The sequence below is a fragment of the Cryptomeria japonica genome, chromosome 5, assembly GCF_030272615.1.
Source record: "Cryptomeria japonica chromosome 5, Sugi_1.0, whole genome shotgun sequence".
Lineage (NCBI taxonomy): Eukaryota > Viridiplantae > Streptophyta > Pinopsida > Cupressales > Cupressaceae > Cryptomeria > Cryptomeria japonica.
Genome location: NC_081409.1, coordinates 2625646 through 2646769, shown reverse-complemented (window position 1 = coordinate 2646769; position 21124 = coordinate 2625646).

Sequence of the window (21124 nt, the reverse complement as noted above, 5' to 3'; positions counted from 1 at the left end):
TCTTCTCATTGTTGGTGCAAGTGTCATGGGAGATTTGAAGGCAACATCAATCTTTGGCATACTGTTATCATCGTTTCTCAGTTCAAAGGTAGTCAACTTACCAATCAGGGAGTCAAGTGCAACATTAACTATTCCCAAAGATCTGAGTTTCTGAATTGCAGAAACTATTATGACATATTGTGGTAGAAGGGTTCTCAAGATTTTGCTGACCACATCATCTTCCTCAAGTTTTCCTAAAACATTTTTGATGGAATTTACCACATCCTTTATTATTTTGTTGTACTGTTTTATATTCTCTCCTTCTTGCATCCTCATCTCATCAAATTTGCCTCTCCAACTATCCACTTTAGCCTTTTTTACATGAGGATCTCCTCCATAAATAGTCTTCAGCTTATTCCACATATCATAGGTTGTTTTCAAATCTTGAATCTCAGCATACTCGTTATCAGATAGATTACAAGTAATCACCTCCATAATTGTGATGTTATCTTGCTTCTCTTTTATCAGATCTGCAGTGAGAACCCCTGTAGGTTCATTGTACTCTATGCTTACATGATTCCAGTATTGATCTCCTAGGGTTCTTAGATAGAGCTTCATTCTACCACACCATAATGTGTAATTCTCCTTAGAGATCTTGGGGCCTTCCTTTCGTATCATCTTGGTTCTTTCCTTAAGATGTTAAGCTCTTCTAAATCTAAGGACCAGGTCTCTGATACCAATTGTTGGTCCTAACCGGTGCTCAGAGGGGAGGGGTGAATCAACACTAAACTGGTTCTACCGGATTTAACCTTAATCAAAGTTTCTACTCAAACTTAACACTTATCAGTATAATTAGAAATAATAAGAAACATGCACACATAAAATCAATCACACATGAATACCAAGATTTATCATGTGGAAACCCAAATGGGAGAAAACCACGGTGTGAGTAGAAACTCACAAAATCTGCACTCTTCTGGAGTACGCCTGGTGAGGAGCCATCTCTGTTAGGAGATTACAATGACACTGTTAGGTGCCACCCGATTAAGGGATTTTCTTCAAGGCCTGTTAGAACCTTTACCCTATTAGAGGCAACCTTGTTAAAGGACTTAGGATCATCAATTAAGATGTCACCCGGTTGAGGGATTTTACAAAGGGGCTTGTTAAAGTCTACCTAGTTAAGCGAATTTACTATTGCAGTTACTAGAAAACAACAAAGAGAATGATCTGCTATAATAGCTACTCTTAGCTTATTTAGTCCAATTTAAGCTCTTTGTTTTGACCACCGGTTACACTTGCTCTGCACTCTACTGGTGCTTTGCATTCTTTCTCTACTCTTCACACTATCCGAGCTCTGCACACTCTCTTCATCACTCTTCTATTCACTTAGCAATTTTGCACTCTTCTCATCTTGCTGGATCGCCTCTCTTCTAGATTGCACTTAGCAATTTTATGATCAAACTTGTTTGGTTTTTGCCAAAAACCTTTATACCATGTTTTGGAAACACACAACTGCTGTTTCCTAAATGAGTTCAAACCTAAAACTTGAAAATTTTGAAATTCAAATCTTCTCGCACTTTCTCTGCACGCTCTCCATCATTGTCGCCAACAACTAATCCTTATTTGCCATCGCAACTCATAATTTTAGCAACTTTTGGGTCGTGTTCTGACTTTTTAATGTGAACTAGAAAATTCGCACAAATCTCGCCTTAACTGGTTATTAACTGTTGTAGACTTCACTAGCAGTTTGTTTGATGATATCTCACCCTGACTGACTCACCTTTTTTCATCGCATCCAACTTACCAGTCACTGCTCTGAGATTCTCGGTGGATAGAAAACTTCAACCTATATCACCGGAGTAACTCTTCATCTTTTGCCATCGGTCATTGATCATCAAGCAGACTGATCACCTATCTATCCAGAGTATTCCAATCGTACATAAGACTACTAAACTGCAATCTAAGTGACCTCCTAAAACCACATCATCATTTCAACTGCCAGTTTAAGAAACTAATCTCAACACCTATTGGATGCTTGACTGACCAGTCAACTGCTCTTTTTATCCTTCAATAGATTAGTCTTCGACCAACACACTGCTTAAGTGTGTCAATAATGCATATTAGGGAAGCACTGAATCCTCCATAATATTTGTAGCCATGAGTAAACCATTGAGGTTTACAACACCTCCTTTCTTATGAGCTTGGCCTTATTCATTGGTAAGTGTTTGTCATCAATGACAATACTAACTGATGAACTGGTTGTGCCAACACCATCAGTTATGCCAACAATTATATTGAATATCATAGGTGATAACATCCAAAAGCTCTTGAATTTCCCTTTTAGTGAGATGCAAGTCACCAAAGCATTGTGTATTCTACCTTTTGAGCTTGTATTTCACAAATTGCAATTTCTTAACAAAGGAATACATCATTTCCTCATAGGAAGGACAACCCTGTTGCCACCAATTAACCATCAAATCTTGTAGTGGGGCATCACATAGCCACATGATCTGAAACTTAAACAAAGGGTTCTTAGGGTTGCTAAATGAAATTGCTAAAAATTTGATCGGCCAATGATTCAAACCTCTCCAATCAATAATCTTAAACGTTGAGGTACATCTATCCCCAACCCAAAATTGGGAAATAAGAAATTTATTGAACTACTCAGAAATAGCCTCATCCCGACAGCTTCTATTATTCCAAGTGTATATAACATTAGATAGTTTCACATCAATTAAATTGAGTATCTCTGTATGCTCCCACAAGAATCTAGAAGAGGGATCCAACATGGAAACCCCTCCCATTTTTTCCTCCAAACTGACCATAGTATTAAAGTTGATAACAATAATCCAAAGAAGAAAAGGAGCAAGAGATCAGATATATTTTGTATGAGACCAAAGCAACAATTTTCCAAGAGATCAGTTAGAGAATAGACATTAGTTAACAAAATAATTTCTCCATAATCCTAGCTTGAGCCCACCCTAGAAATAGAGGAACAACTAGAGACCCACTAAAGTGAAGCAATATCCCACATATCCCATAAGCAAGCCACACCTCTAGAGCTACCAAGAGCCCCAATGCACTTACATTGGCTAGAACTATGTAGATTAGGAGCACGCTACATCATGCCCTCCACTGATAACTTAGTTTATTGAATACAAATAATATACAAAGAATGAGAAGAAACCAAATCATGAATATTCTTTTGTCTAGGGATGCTATCCAATCCCCTTACATTCCAAGATAGAACAAGCACTGGGAGAAATGAGTGTTAATGGGTTTCACTATCCCAAATTCTACCAACATCTCTCTAGCTAATTTGACCTTCTCTTGATCCTTTTTATGACCAACCTTACAAGATTTCTCAAGAGTAACCTTTTTGAGAGATCTTTGCTGCAAATCAAGAGCTTGAGAAGAGTCATTGCACTTACGAGAATCCAAAGCCTCCTTGACTAGATTTGCCAAAACTATATCATCATGTTGATCTATAGCATAAATCAATATTTGTCACGAGGATATAGTTTTTGCTCTATCTCAAGAGGAGGGGCATTGATGGCAGTAGCCCCAAAATGTAAATCAACTAGAAGCCCCTCCTCTTGAGATAGAGCCTACAATACATCAGAGTGATTGAATACATCGAAGTGAGGATGTATCATCATGTTGATCTATAGCATCAATCAATATTCTCAATTGCCTTCCTGATGTGGCATTGAATAAGAAGGTTATAAAGAAAGGGAAACTTTCAGAGTTATATTCATCAATATAATTATCCATCTCTCATAGAATGCTTGAGATTTACATTAGGTTGAGTGAAACATTTCATTCATCGTTGTGGCCTCACGTGTTATGAGGTTCTTCATGGAGCACTAAGAGGGTATTTTTCCTATCAGAGTAGTGAAGACAAGAGTTATTTAAAAAGTTGCTAAATTTGGACATGGATTGCTTTCTAAGCTTGGCAACAATTGAGACAATGGAAGACTACTAAATTGGTGGAAAGTTAAATGAAAAGTAGATAAATGTTAGATGGAAAGTGATGATCAAATGAGAGCAGGATGATATATTTTAATATTTGTCTTGATACACAATTTACATGCTTTCATGTGGGAAATAGTGCATGATCATCGAGGTTGGAAAGAGGTTAGCTTAGCTACATGTGGAATTTTGAATTTAATAATTAAGAGGTTGATTTAAAAGTGCAAAATTGAAATAGAATTTTACACTTCAGTATAGAATTTTAGCAATGAGTGAGCAATCTCAAACTAAAAATTTAAGTCAAAACAAATATCAAAATACTCAAAATCATACACCAATATTAAATACTCAAAACACTGTACAAAATAATAAACAAAAGATACATTTTTTACTATTATAATTATTAAAAAACTTAGAAATTATAAAAAATAATACTCATCCTTAATTTCATTAAAAAAAATATTTATCAATATTTTGTTTTATAAATTTGTTTAAGTAATTTTCAGTTTCACTATGGAAAACCCTCAACATTAGTAACAATATTAACACAGATAATCCTATTCCACTCTCTTCCAATTAATATATTTAATTTTTTCCTTTTATAAAAGCACGTATAACGAACAACACCCATTTAACCATATCTACAGGAATGGAAAATATCGTCTCATTTTTTATTATAAATTTATAATCAATACTATTATTACTACAAGACTACATTCTAACTTTAATTGGGGAATATCGCCTCATTTTTATTATAAATTTATATTCAATACTATTATCACTACAAGACAAGTACATTCTAATAATGTGTTCTGATAGCGAATATTTTGTAAGGGAGTCCCATTAAGTGCGTATACAATTTAATTCTTTTTTATAATTTTTCAATGATGATTCGTTTCTTTCAAAATTTGGCACCTATCCAATTAAGATGCATAAAAAGTTTAATATAATTAAATAAGAGGGATGATTGGATTGAGAAATATTGATTACATAAAAAAAATATTTTATATAAGAAAAGATAAAAGATTATATAATAATTATACAGCAAATTTAAGAAAAAATCTTTTGGTTTGTTATGTTACTGTTTATTTTTATTTTCAAATATTATATAATTAATAAAAAGTAAATTTTTATTTGTTATTATTATTTTAAGTGAAACTTTATAAATATATAAAAATATTAAAAATAAAAGATATTATTTAATTTATAAAATCACATTGTAATCTTAAAATAAAAAAAAATTGAATTAATTTTTGAATCTTGTAACTTAAATAACCTAACTATGAAAGTAAATAGAATACCATGTGCTAAGAGTCCACAAGTTTCATGAAACCAGCACATGGTATTGTGGCCTTGATCAGCACCCATAATATTATATAAGAACATCACAGCAAACTTTATCTCAATATGGAAAGGTAAAAGTGTAGGCTTTTTACTTTGTTCTGGGGATAAGTTTGACTCAGTATGTATATTTGCAGTTGAAGGATCCATGAAGGATATTTGCAGTTGAAGAATACATGAAATTGTAGTGCATGTTTGGAGTACTGGTAGATTGTAATAAGCTCAACACATTCACCTTGTTCATAGAGACTTTTCACAATTGAAAAAAGTATGTCTGTGAACAAGTTGAATGTATTGATGTTACATTCCACAGCACTGCAGGATGTCCAACAGTATCACATATTCTTCAAACTCACTACAGAACAAGTAAACAATGTCTGACAATAGTATTTGTGATTGTAGGTATGGTTTTTAGCCCTTTCTGCTAATTGCCTCTGTTTTGACAATGATATTTGTAGTTTTGTGTTTTCCTCTTTCCTTTCTGTTAATCACTTCTGTCATTTGGGTTTGAGAGTAGCAACAATACTATCCCCATGGGTATAGCCCTGCTTCACTCTGGCTATCAATACTACCTGTTGTAGTTCCAATATTTCTAGGTATGTGTGGTTTCTACAAAATGCACTATTTTATCTGTATAACTTTTCTTTTATTGGACCCTAATGCCCAGAAAGGAGTTTGAGTATGAAAATAGGTAATATTTCTACAATCTGTTGGCTTATTCTACAATTTTTTTTGTTTTTCATTTCCCTGTGGATGAATCTGCGGATTGATCATGACCATAGATAATCACTTGGGTTACCTCTGTATTTTGATTATTCAACTTCAATAGAAGAATACATAGTGTTTTAATCTATGGACTTATATGCATTTCTCTGTGGATAGATCCTTGCCATGGACAATTACTTTTGCCTGATCTCTGTATTTAAGTAGTTAACATATTCACAGGACAACACTTTCAGTGAAATTTATGTAATACTTTCTTGATGTCATTTAGATGAACTTTATTTTGAAAACTGATATTTAGGTCTTTTGGATAGGAGAAAAACTAAATTTATCTGCCCTTATATATAAGTTCTATTAAAAATCTTCTAATGTTGAAGTAAAAGTGGTGGTAGAGGGACTGACAAGCCAGGGCTGTAGTTTAAACCCCAGCAGTGACATTGGAAGGTTGGTCATGTGTTAAATCGGATATTGTCAGGTCTTGATGGTCATTTAGGTCATTGGCATGACTTTAAAAATCAGTGTTATTAGAAATGCAACGGGTTTATTCTTTTCGCTCAGGCTGCCTTAAATTTTTTAGGGTTTGTTTTCTATTTTTTTTACCTGATATTATATATGGATGTTACCTTGTACCTATCATATCTATTTGTCTGAATGCTTGGCCTGGGTTTACTACCCGATTATATTTCTTGCTCACCCATTTTCTGCTCAGGAACTCTGTTGCTCCTCCATTTTCTGCTCAGGAACTCTGTTGCTCCTCTCCATTTGCAATTGTTCTTCTGGCTTCTGTATTAAATGAAAACGAACATTGACTTTTAGACTGGTAGGTCGAGACTACCTATTGATTTTTGAATTGTATCTTTTGTGAGCTGGAAAGTTTTCTCTTGCTTATCTGTAATCGAGATTCAGGATTTGACCGACATAATAACCATTGCGTAGAAGGGGAAGGACAACAGTCCCGAGCCTCGTATAAACTTGAGAAGCTATGGGCGTGATATGCATTCAACTGTTATTTAGAAGCGTACTTCAGAATTTCATTATGTTCTTGTCACATCCTGTGCTCAAAGTCAATGAATAGGAGACAGGGAGATCAGGCATAGTTGTGGTGTTCCCACGGCCACAGAAAAAAACGCGATTTTGACCAAGTTTAGGAAGGGGGAGACCTTAAGATAGGGATAGAAGGGGTCCACGGGGAGAACACTAGAAGAGAGAGAGAGAGATTAGATGGAGGAGAGGATAGGCACGAAATGTTGTACAATGATTCGATTGGAGAATAATAACCTTGTTAACTATGATATACTTTAATCAACTCAAGAAAGCGTCTAAATATATTTAAGTTTTTTTTGGGATGTATGGGACCCATCCACCTTCTAATAGAAATTATGGCTTTTTTTTTTAGAACTTAGTTCTACCTCTCAACTTTTAATAAACAACTATTTTTTCAAATCTAGTGGTTAGTTACTCGTAAACTTCATAATATGTCATCCTTGGATTGTCATGCAAACTATTTGAATGATTGGAGATAGCCTAATGCTCGTGACATCCGCTCTTTCCCCTTCAAATCATTTACAAACAACTCCTTCTCCTATCACCATCTCACCTTGTCTCAATAGGATGCAGTAGTGCTTTTTCTACGATCCTAATGTAATAAGCACAACCTCAAATCTGGAAGTCAAAAGCATATGCGTAGTCTCAACTTAACATGAAAATTTCATCATGTTAAGCTTTGTATTGGTAATTGCTTTAAATTTGTTTACACTTTGCCCACTTGTCCTTTTTGTGCAAGATAGAATCTATAAAACATGTTTTTTTGGCTTTGCACTCCTGCTTGTAATTTATGGCACTCGTTCACATCTTTAACTAACTTATTCCCTCGGGCATGGTCTTGGAAACCAACTCTCCTTGGTGCTTCTTCATCCTTTGATATTCTATCTTGTGTACTCGTACATGGAATTATCATTTTGTTTTGAAACTTTGTCGCATTGTTGTCTTCTTTAACACCATCCACCCCCACCCCCCTTTGGATATAAATTCAAATGATCTATATGCAAATTTGTCTCTCCAAATAGTGAATTTGCAAACAACTTGACCTAATATTTCACTAGATAGCTCTATATTATGGCTAGGGTATTGCCTCTTTGAAATCTATATTTCTAGCAAGCAAGAAGAAGCTCTATATTATAAAATGATTCAATAGATTTAGTAAGAAGGCATTGTATACTCGAATCTCACACTTTATGAATAATTCTTTAGAATCATAGATACAGTCATGAATAAATAATGATATTTATAAAGATATGTTTGGGCAAATTCAAAGAAAGGGTTTATAAACTTCTATTGTTTTGCTATCATAACATAAATGAGCTCAAAAGGTTAAAAATATTATTATTTACATTATTAAAGGTATGTCTTCATATGGTGACATAAAGGTTATAGTGCTACCTATTGGTTTCAAGAATGACTCAAATGTTGATTATGTTTAGAGAAATTTGACATCTTGTTACTTCTCTATAGAGAAAAATAAGGCACACCTAAGTTTAAAGCCTATATTGAAAATCATTTTCTAGAACCGTTATGTAATTAAACTAGTGGTAGAGGTGGTAATTCATTTCTTTTGTATTCAACATTTGAATAGGAAGAAATTCTCTTAAGTTTTATCACCAACCTTATAGATTAACCATGACGATTCCTTACAAAAATATCTTGTCAACAATGCAATAATACATGTTCACTAATGTTTTTTGAGGCTTGTCATTTTATGTTTAAGTGGATGAGGTGGAAAACCCTACCTACTAGAGTTTTTGTAAGGTAATTTTTCATTTGTGCATACTGTATACATTAACCCAATTAGTAGAAATTGAGGGGTAGTTGCTATAGTTTTGTGTAGTATAACTTGCATGGGTGGCTCCAAAAAGTCGAGTCCCACTTTTGGGCAAAAAGTGGAAGTGCTTTTTTTTTTCTTCTATTTTTCAAATTTTCTGTTGGTTGATGTCCAAATTTGATGCACTTAGAGATTGAATCTCAAAAAACTTCAGTAATAGAAAATGTAGTGTTCGGAGTCTACTTTTCAAATATGTAATTTATTTCAATACCCACATGGTAGAAATTGTTTTTTAGTAGGCATGTTTAAAAACCAATTTTTTAAAACCCCAAATCCTTTTGGGAAACGATACCTAAGATACCAAATATTGATGAGAATAGAATATTTTTGCTTTTTTTTTAATTGAATATTTTTTTATTATTAATTTTTAACTGACAATAAAGTATTTTTTCAAAACATCGAGTGTACGAACACCATAATTTGATGAAAATTTCATATTTTTTATTTTTGTTTTTCAATATTCAAAAGAATTGTATGTAGATTGATGTCATATAATTTATTTTTCTAAAATCTTACAAACAAAAAAATTATTAAAGTTTAAGTGAACCTTGGTATTTTAGGTTTAGGTTCCACTTTTGATTAATAATACAAAAATAGTAAAAATAATCTTATCACTATGAAATTTACATTTCTGAAATCGAGATGCTGAAAACTCTAATGGGTTTTCGTTTCATCAAAAAATTCAATCAGAAAGACTTCAAAATATTAGGCCAAGGTAGAATTCTGATGTCGTTTTACCTTAGCCATTTTTTTGGAGGTCCAAGCATAGACTTGGTGATCCCAAAACAAAAAACAATGCTAAGGGTTGTTTTCTGCCCCTAATTTTAACAGACAGGTGCTCGTTTCGGGTAAGTGCACAAAGATGGTGGTCAGAAAAGCGGACACACCAAAAAAAAAACATGAAAAACACTAAAACACGCAAGCGGTATTTCAAATTTAAAGAACCCTGTATGCGTTTAGGCTCGTTTTGCCGAGCCTAACCAAAGCTAAACCGTGTGCGCGGTTTAAAACATACTAACTGTGTATGTGGTTTAAAGAATACTAACCACGTATGCGGTTTAAAGCATACTAACTGCGTATGCGGTTTAAAAACCAAAACCGCATACGTGGTTCTGTCTGTCAATAAAATGCAATTCGCTTAGCATTCCATTAGGTTTTTCAGTAGGATATAGACATAAAATATAACATTTAAGTTATATTTTATGTATATATTGTTAGGATGTTTGAGAGTGGTTCTAGATCTCTAAGAGTTATAATGCAGATTCTAGTTTTTTGAGTATTCTTATAAATTTCAGACTTAGTCAAATTTCAGTAATCAACATGCTCATATCAACGTTATGTCTCTCATCTCTTCCCTACATTCCCCCTCTCTCTTCCTTAACCCCTACCTTTTTGTCTCTTAGGCATCTCCCTCTCTACTTTCTTCCTTCTCTCGGGTATCTCTCCGTCTCTTTCTCATCTCCCTCACCCTCTTTCTCTCTCTCAAATATCCCTCTCTTTCTCTCACTCTCTGAAATATCTCTATCTCTCACTCTCTCCCCCTCTTAAGTCTCTCTCTCTCTTATTCTCTCCCTTTCCTTCCCCCTCCCTTTCTCTTCCTTTGTCAAGTATTTCTTTCCCTCTAACTCTCTGTCTCTCTCTGTCTCTCTCTATCTCTCTCTCTCCCATTCTTTCTCTCTTAAGTCTCTCTCCCTATTTGCCTCTCTCTCTTAAGTCTCTCCCTCTCTCAAATATCTCTATCTCTCACTCTCTCCCCCTCTCTTAAGTGTCTCTCTCTCTCATTCTCTCCCTCTCCTTCCCCCTCCCTTTCTCTTCCTTTGTCAAGTATTTCTTTCCCTCTAACTCTCTCTCTCTCCCATTCTTTCTCTCTTAAGTCTCTCTCCCTATCTGCCTCTATCTCTCTATCTCACTCTCCTCCTTTGTCAAGTGTATCTCTTTCCCACTCTCTCCCTACCTCCCCACCTCCCTTTCTATTTTCCACTTAACTCTCTCTCTCTCTCTCTCTCTCTCTCTCTCTCTCTCTCTCTCTCTCCCATTCTTTCTCTTTGAAGTCTCTCCCTCTCATCCTCATTCTCTCTATCTCACTCTCTCCTTCTCTCAGTTGTCTCTCTCATTCTCTCCCTCTCCCTCTCCCCTCTCCTTCTGTCTCTCCCTTTCTCATTACCTCTCTTTCTCACTCTCTCCCTCTCTCCCTCTCTTCGCACCTCTCTCTCTCTAGTCTCTTGTAATATCCTTCCATCCCTTCCTCCCTCTCACTTAGACTCTCTTTATCTCTCACCCTCTCTTTCTCTCTCTTGCCTTTCCTCCCTTCACCTCTTAGGTCTCTCTTTCTCTCCCAATCCCTCTATCCACCTCTTAGATCTCTCTCTCTTTGCCCCCCTCTCCTCCCCTCTCTCCCTCTCTAGGGTCAAATGGTATTCTTAGGGCTCATATGGTATCCTATGGATCCATGCATGTGTCCTAAGGGGTCATAGGACACCATATGACTCCTTAGAACACCATGTGACCCATAATGACACATAAGAGGTCACAAGACACCATATGACCCCTTAGTACACCATACGACCCATAATGACACTAAATGGTGTCCTAAGTGGTCATAAAACACTATATGACTTCTTAGGACACCATACGATCGATAACAACACCATATGGAGTCTTAAGGGGTCAAATAATGTCCTAAGGGGTTGTAGGAGACGATATGACCCCTTAGGACACCATATGATCCCTAATGACACCATATGGTGTCCTAAGTGGTCATATGGTGTCCTAGGGGTCATACGACACCATAAGACACATAACGATACCATATGGTGTTCAATGGGTCATTGGACACCATATAACCCTTAGAACACAATACAACCCCTAACAACATCTAAGGGGTCATAGGACACTAAATGATCCCTTAGAATACCATATGACCTATAATGATGCCAAATAGTGTCCTAAGGGGTCATAGAACACCATATAACCCTTTTGGGCACCATATGGTGGTGTTATGGGTTGTACGGTATCTTGAGGGGTCATATGGCATCCTATGACCCCTTAGGATACCATATGATGTCGTTATGGGTCGTATGGTGTCTTAAGGGGTCATATGGTGTCCTAATGGGTCATAGGACACCATATGACCTCTTAGGAAACAATATGACCTCTAATGACACCTAAGGGATCATATGGTGTCCTAGGAGGTCATAGTATACCATATGACCCTTTAGGACACCATACAACCCATAAGGACAACATATGGAGTCCTAAGGGATTATATGGTGTCCCAAGGGATCATAGAATACCATATGACCCGTTAGAACACCTTATGACCCATAACGACACGTAAGAGGTCATATGGAGTCCTAATGGGTTATAAGACACCATATGACCCCTTAGCACACCATACAACCCATAATGATACCAAATGGTGTCCTAAGGGGTCATAAAACACCATATGACCCATAATGACACCATATGGAGTCCTAAGGGGTCAAATAGTGTCCTAAGGGCTCGTAGGAGACTATATGACCCCTTAGGACACCATATGACCCCTAATGACACTATATGGTGTCCTAAGTGGTCATAAGGTGTCTTAGGGGTCATACGACAACATAAGACACATAACGATACCATATGGTGTCTTAATGGCTCATATGACACCATATGACCCTTAGAACACAATACAACCCCTAACAACATCTAAGGGGTCATACGGTATCCTAAGGGGTCATATAACACTATATGATCCCTTATAACACCATATGACCTATAATGATGCCAAATAGTATCCTAAGGGGTCATAGAACACCATATGACCCTTCAGGGCACCATATGGTGTTGTTATGGGTCGTATGGTATCTTGAGGGGTCATATGGCATCCTATGACCCCTTAGGACACCATATGATGTCGTTATGGGTCATATGGTGTCTTAAGGGGTCATATGGTGTCCTAAGGGGTCATAGGACACCATAAGACCTCTTAAGAAACAATATGACCTCTAATGACACCTAAGGGATCATATGGTGTCCTAAGAGGTCATAGAATACCATATGACCCTTTAGGACACCATATGACCCATAACGACACCATATGGAGTCCTAAGGGGTCATATGGTGTCCTAAGGGATCATAGAACACCATATGACCCATAACGACACCTAAGGGGTCATAATACACCATATGACCCCTTAGTACACCATACGACCCATAAATATTATCCAACCAATACATCCACACCATCTAAAGAAACCAATATGTTGATTTTCTTCAAACGTTCTACTTTATATCTATCTTCTTAAAAAGAAAAAAGAAAACCGACCACCTTGTCAATCTTCTTATCACCTTATATATATGCAAACAAAAAGAAGATATATTGGGGAGAGAGAGAGAGAGAGAGAGAGAGAGAGAGAGAGAGAGAGAGAGAGAGAGATGGGGTATGGAGGAAGGGAGAGAGAGAGAGAGAGAGATGGGGTATGGAGGAAGGGAGAGAGAGAGAGAGAGAGAGAGAGAGAGAGAGAGAGAGAGACCTTGTATGCGCTTGAGGGGGGGAGGGGGAGAGAGGGAGACAATACACATACATACACACATATGTGTGTATATATATTTAATACAATATCATATTATACACACTCCCAAAATTTAAACAAACTTAGCCCATACATGCTATTTATAGTAAAAATAGTGCGTACACACTTTTTATAGTTAAGATAGAATGTACGCGCTTCTTACACAATAAGTACCTCGTACGCGCTTTTTATACCATAGGTACCCCGTACGCGCTTTAATCTGTTTAGGCTTGGAAATAGGCCTGGATAACAAAGCTACGGTTTGGAAGTTTGATTTCCCTCCATTTCCCTCCTTTTTGGTGTGTTTTATATTATCAACTTGGTTTCTCGACTTTGTCATCATCAAGTGGGTATTTCTAAAATTTCCACCATATTTTCACCCATCTTCTGAGCTTTCTAACCATTTTTAAAAAAAAAATTTGAACAACAATAACATATTATTATTGAATTTCTTTTACCAGTGTCTCCATAGTTCTCACAAACATACGTGTACCATTTTTTTTTTTTACTTTCGATATAATTATCCAAATTTAAAAAAAATTATATAATATTGTAGTGAACTTGATTCTTTACAATTTAAAAAAAATAAATTTGCATTTCGATTTTTTTAGTGCAACTTATGCTTCATGCACGAACAGGTACCTAATTTTCAGGATGTGCTCGATCAGAAAAATCATTAAAAAGAAAGTACTCAACAAAAAATTACAAAAAAATACACATCTTCTAGTGCTCACTCTTAACTATCTTTTTGCCAAAGGATTTGTCAAAATACTAAATCTAACTATGACTTTTTTGATGTGCACGTCAGACACTATGTTATATTTTTTCTAAAAAAATCAGGGTCTATTTTTCATGCGTGAAGGATTTGACCCCCTTAATCTTATCCAATTTTGAAAAAGTTTAATAGTTTGGACACTAGATTCAGAGTACTACAATATTTGTTCTTTGATTATCTTCATATCTTGAGTGGATGACTTTCAAATTTTGCCTCCAAGTTCAGGTTCACCTAATTTCAGAAAAAAAATGTCCACTTATACCCCCCTTTTTGACCACCATCTTTGTGCACTTACCCTTTCACTTTGTATTGTTGAAAGCAAAACGGGCGTCCGTTTCTGAAAAGATCCATTGGGCCGGAATCTATCCCACAAGCACAAATCCCAATGATTGAATTATTTTTCAATCATTGCCTGACAGGTACGATCTACAAAGAGAATGTTTTGATTAATCATTCTCTTTTTTTGTCTTATTGTCAATTTGGTAAGGAGATCGATTCGAATTCAAAATTTGGTGCAACCATGAGATCAAATCAACGCAGGAAGAGGAAAAGGAAGGTTTTGATAACTAAGGAGATTGCAGCAAATAGGGAGAAGGAGGCAATACGTCAACGAGAGAGAAGATCAAGAATGAGACAAGGAGCTTCAATTTCCACAATCGTTTTAGAAGAGGAGAACATCAATGAGACCATAAATGCTGATGAAGGAAACACAATAGTTCACCAATTAATTTAGGTGCATCTTCTAATCCATTATTGGATACATGTATGTCTTCACAACCTTATGTTCTTTTCTCTTGAAGAAATTGGTGATTTAATAAAAGCAGGTTACTTATTAAATCAAATGCCAATTGAAAATCAAACCCGAAATGAAATTAGAACTCAAGTTAAAACTGAAATTGAAATCCAAATTGAAACCCCAAATGAAACTAGACCTCAACTTGAAACTGAAATTGAAACCGAATTTGAAACTCCAAATGAAATTGAAAATTCACCTGCAACTGAAACCAATAATGTGGATGTAGACATGGAAACACCAATTGAAAATGAAACATGTTTGAATGATAATCAAACGAATGAAAATTTTAAAATTAAAAGTGATGTACTAGACAACCTTCCTGGCTTGGTTTCATGGAGATAGATTAGGACACATGCAAATAGATTGTTTAGACATTTTTTTATAATAAGAAATTTGGGTTTCAATGTCAATTAATGGTACAACAAATTAAAATGACTAAAATGCAAAAAGTGATGAAGAAGTTAGGCTTTTATGTCAAACCCAAGAAGAAGGACGATTCTTTAAAACAAGTTGTATCGATTGTTGCTAATGCCTTTGATACAATTGGAAAGAAAAGTTGTTCCAAAGATAAAAATGCGGCATGACGGGCAATAACAAGAACTTTAGTAAGCCAAACAACTTCTAATAAAAGAATGATGAGTAACATAAGCGAATATCTTAATATTCATCGTAAAACTTTGTCAAGAGCTGGAAAAAGAAGAGTTAATTTTGAAAGTGATCCGGCAAACAATTTGTGGACTTTTAGTGGTAGACTACCAACGTCTGATATGAAACTTACTGGTGAAGTCAAAACTTTGATCGAAAAATTCTGGCATGATAATATGAGAGTATCACCTAATGTTAGAGATGTTCTTCAATTAAGAGTTGGGCCAAAAATTCATGATCCACATCCAAAACACCTATTGGGCATGACTCAAATTGAATTTTACAATTTTTTTTTGGATGATAAGGTGTTGACTATAGCATTTGTCAAAGGTCTTTTGAAAAGTGTAAACCTTGGTATGTTCTAATTAATAAGGAAAGAGTCACATGTTGTTGCAAAACTCATGTTGAATTTCACTACCATTATGATGTATTTCGATATATACGTATTACCATGCATAGTAATGGAATGTTCCAAGAATGTGGTATAAATATACCACCTGAAACTATAAAGGAGTTTATATCAAGTTTGTTTTGCAACCCACCAAATGAGAAAATTTTTCTTTTCAATGCATGTGTTTCCTGTGTATGTGATATATGTGGCAATCTTGTATTGTTGGATGAATGTTTGCATGAAAATCTTTCAAATGATTTTGGACAACAATTAGTTGATGTTAAAGATTTAAAACTGTTGAGTATCCATTGAAGGATGGAAAGGTTGGAAGACAATGCAATCTAATCACTAAAAAAGTTAGTGTTCATGCATGTATGAATGAATTTAAGAGTAAGATCATACCTAAATATGTCAAACACGCTCAAAATTCTAGATGGCTCGATGGTCAATTTCGAATATGTAAGGATACATTTCCTGTTGGTAGTATACTTTCAGTCGTTGACTTTGCAGAGAACTACATGCTTGCACCACAAGATGAGGTCCAATCACAATACTACAATTTAGTGCAAGTATCGATTTTTGTCCATATTGTCTATAGGCATGCACCAGATAGTATAGAAGAGGATCGTAAAATTTTGAGAGAGTACCATTTCTATATGAGTGTTAATAAATTACACTCATCTGAGTTTGTCCAGTATTGCTTCAAGACCTTTTTTGAGAATTTGAGGGAGAGAGAAATTCAGATGACACAACATCTAATATGGTCAGATAAATGCACAGGACAATTCAAGAATACTAGAATGTTTTATTGGTTGAGTAGGATTGATAAGAAAACTAATATCGAATACATGTGGAGTTTTTTTGAGGCTGGACACAGGAAAGGAGAACATGATGGTGCCGATGCATGTGTTAAGAGAGCCCTTTGTAGAGAGCAACTCAAATTCTAGGAAAAGGCTAAATTTAAAAATGCAAGTGCAATTGTGGATTGGTGTAGTGCAACTTTATTCATAGGATCAAGTCAAAACTCTACAATTAGACATTTCTTCTGGCTAGTTAAAGAGGAGAATATCCTTCCAAGATATGATTGTGATACAATCAATGGGTTAGCTAGATGGCATTCATTTAAGAGCTCTAATTCTAACACTTGGACTATATGGACTAGAGAGCTTGCAAGTTTATGTCAATTTTGTGTTGCAGGTGAATGGGAAGAATGCGAGAATACTGAATGGGTCGAAGAATGGCAACACAAATCCTTAACACCTAGTGAGACACAATATCAAGATGTTAGAAGAAATGAAGACCTAGATCATGCATTTGCATCAAAAGATTATGATCATATTTCAGACCTCATACAACCTGGTAATTTAATTCAATTTCTTGTTTATAACTTTAAATTATATATTTTGATGTATTGTCATATAATTTATGATTGTATTTGAATTATAAATTCTAACAAGTTTTATTTCTACATGTACTTAAATTTGTTTTCTAGGACATGTGTATGTTGTTGTTGCACTTGAGGATATTGATGAGAAAGTTGAGTATTGGCTAGCTAGATGTGTAGAACCTAAGAAAAAGTTGATATGTTATCAAGTAGATGATGATGGTTTTCAGTATCCAGTTGGGTTTGTTGTGGTAGTTGGCACATGGCTATGCAAATACTTAACAAGAAGGAATGGCTTACTAGATAATGAAGACTACCAATCAGAAAAGAAGATTATATAGTATTCTCATTTGGTGGTGGCAACAAACATCAAATTAGAAATATACAAAGGTAAACCTGCTAATAAGGTATTGTGGATACTTTTAGTAGAAGAGCATGAGACAATCATAGACACATTGTAGAAGAGAGAGGATGCAGATGGTACATTAGGTTGAATCAAATTTATATGCATGTAAGCTTGTGTTAATTGTGTAACTCTTTTATATTTAATTGTGATAATTGTTTTTCTTTGTCCCTTTAACATTGTATTTGTCTACATTTGATACGATTTTGGTTTCATAAACAACATTGTATTAGTTATCTTCTTCTTAATGTTATTTTATACACATTGTAATTGTGTTACAATCATTCTAATTTTTGTATGATATATTTATTTTATCGTAATCTCTTCATAGATTAATTTTAAGTTCTCGACTTTATTATTATTTTAAGAATAGGATGTCATTGTAAATTGGGATAATTATTTTATTGAACTATAAATTATTGTACTATAAGATGATCAATCACAATGTTAAAATATAAAGTCATAAATAGATCTTATATAATCACTAGAGGGCACCAAATCACAAAACAACATCACATATATAATCACTAGAGGGTGCCAAATCACATAACAAGACCTGATATCATAATAACAAGACCTGATATCATACTAGCAATGAAATGACATAATAAAATGTCTTATAAATAATCACATTATAATTCCCGATGACATAATAACAAGTCTTGAAAAAATAATAACAAGGAAATGACATTAAAACAAGTCCAAATAACATAATAACAAGTCCCAAGATAACATAACAAGTGTCATCATAAAAAGTCCATAATACAATAACATGACATGATCTAAAATATATAATCTAAGAACTCTCGTGCATCTCATTTGTAGTCCTCTTCACTCCACATGAAGGTGGCTGAGATGAATCATCCTGCTGCACGTGGTCCTGAGATGCACCATCCTATGTGTGTGCAGTATCAGTGTCTCCACCCTCCTGTACATTATTAAAAGATTTTACATGAAAAGAAGATTTAACATGAGAAGAAGTTACTTGCATAATTCACTTATAAAGTAATTAAATATTGAAAATTTAAAATAAATCACCATACAACTATGCTCTACAATGCCCTCACTGGTACGTGGAGGTCCACTATCATGAACAAGAAAGGTGGTTGTAGTCAAGTCTTGTAAAATAAACATTGCACATTAATTTTGATAATACCTATAAAAGCCAGGTACACAGTATACACAAATTAGAAATTATTTTTCTAATCATCACTGCAGATGACAATGTCAACGGTTGCATCTAGCTCAATCCCATAGCCATATCAATACTGGTAGTGGTATCAACCTGAACAACATATATAAAGCGTGAATCAAACTTGTATATATACATAAATTATAAAGTAAGTATATATATATATATATATATATACACTACAAGTTTATCATAGAAAAGCATACATGTGATGTAGGCAAAGTAACTGATGGGTGAAGGCGTACATGTGATGCACCATCAAACAATCCAGAAGCCTACAATTGCAAAAAATATTGAACATGAATCAGAGTTGTATATAAATTAGTAAGCATATAAACACTTCAAATTAATGGATGAAAAACATACTAGTGGTATATGAGGCTGAGCCTCAACGGTCCATGGGTTATGTGAAGAACTACCCACCTCGTTGCTACATGAATCACCCTACAAAATTGAAAAAAACATATCATACACATCATTACATTACAATTTTTATTGTTTATTTTAAGTGTACATATCAATATAATGTATCTAGATGAAAGTGCATACCGTAAATGGGGCATCAACATCTCTAGGTATCAAGGTAACATTCAATGTCGGTTCCTCAATGACATGGTATGATCTATCCTCTGTTTAGAACAAATTGACTCATTTTATGGTTCATATGTGTATATATAAGGAATTTAATATTGCACTGTAAATTATATAAATAAATTTGTACCTCTGTAGGCTGATCATCGTCTGCCCATAGGAGATCAACATATGAAGAGACGACATCAACATGTACAGCCTCCTCGGCATCATCATTACCACCATGGGTAGCATCAGCATCATCAAAATCACCATCTCCTCCAGGGGTAGCCTCACTTTATGGACCCATACATACATTCTCGCAACTTGTGCAAACATGTGCTAAGCTGGGGGCAACCCTCACCTCGTGCAACTACTGTACCAAATTTCCCAATAGGGCACTCAATGAACCAAGAGCAAAATCCACTGCTCGATGATGGGCAGGTGCTGTAACAATCGATATAGGAAGAGGAACCAAGGGATCATCGCGCATAAGGTTTCTAACTTTGTCGCTCAATTTGGCCCCTGACCTATCCTGAGGCATGCCTCTCCCGACCCCTTGAGATGATCTAATATCAGAGTAATTGGGTTTTTCCCGATTCAAATCCGGCCCACAATTTTTTCAAAAAATACATGGGGACCTCATGATTGGAGTGTGGCGGATAGTCAAAGACCATCCACCACCACTCCTAAAAGTGTCTAGCTATGCCTGGGTGCCTACACCATCGAATTGAGATCCGTGGCTTCTTCGGATCTATCTTTTCACCTATCTTAGGATTCACAAAATATTGTTTCAAATCCATTTTTGTTATTTTTAATTCATTGATTTGTTTGTATGTTAGGCCATCAGCGTAAAATACACGCAATCCCTCCCCCCAACTATGATAGCTATTCAGCTTGCTATCCAAAGCCTGTACAGACTATACAATCCCTTGCATACTATCTACAAGGCGTAACAACTGCGGAGCTGGATGAGGCTCATGTCTAATGGTATGGATATCTCTAATCAAAGAATCAATATTCCTCCTAATGGTTTGCCTCAATTGATCAAGTGGAGGTGGAGGGGGTGGAGGTGGAGGTGGCACTAGACCTAATAGCTCATCTATCTCAAACTCATCCATTATGTGAAAATAATTTGCATATATATACAAACATGAAAATTTACAATTACTATTTAATTTACATTTCACCTTCCAAAACAACTTATAAATAAATACAATTTACCAACTTAAATATAAAAAAAGGAAACTCACATAGATCTATATTATTAATAGGTGGGTCTATTTTATTAATAAGCATCATTTAAGAAATATTATCCACTTAAATCAAAGTATAAGAAATATTCTACAAAATAAAACATCATAATGCCCATGCAACTCAAACAATACTTTTTAACATCTAAAGATGCATTAGTATAAGTTCCATAAAAATCATAAAAATAATCACGAGAGAGAGAGAGAGAGAGAGAGAGAGAGAGAGAGAGAGAGAGAGAGAGAGAGAGAGAGAGAGAGAGAGAGAG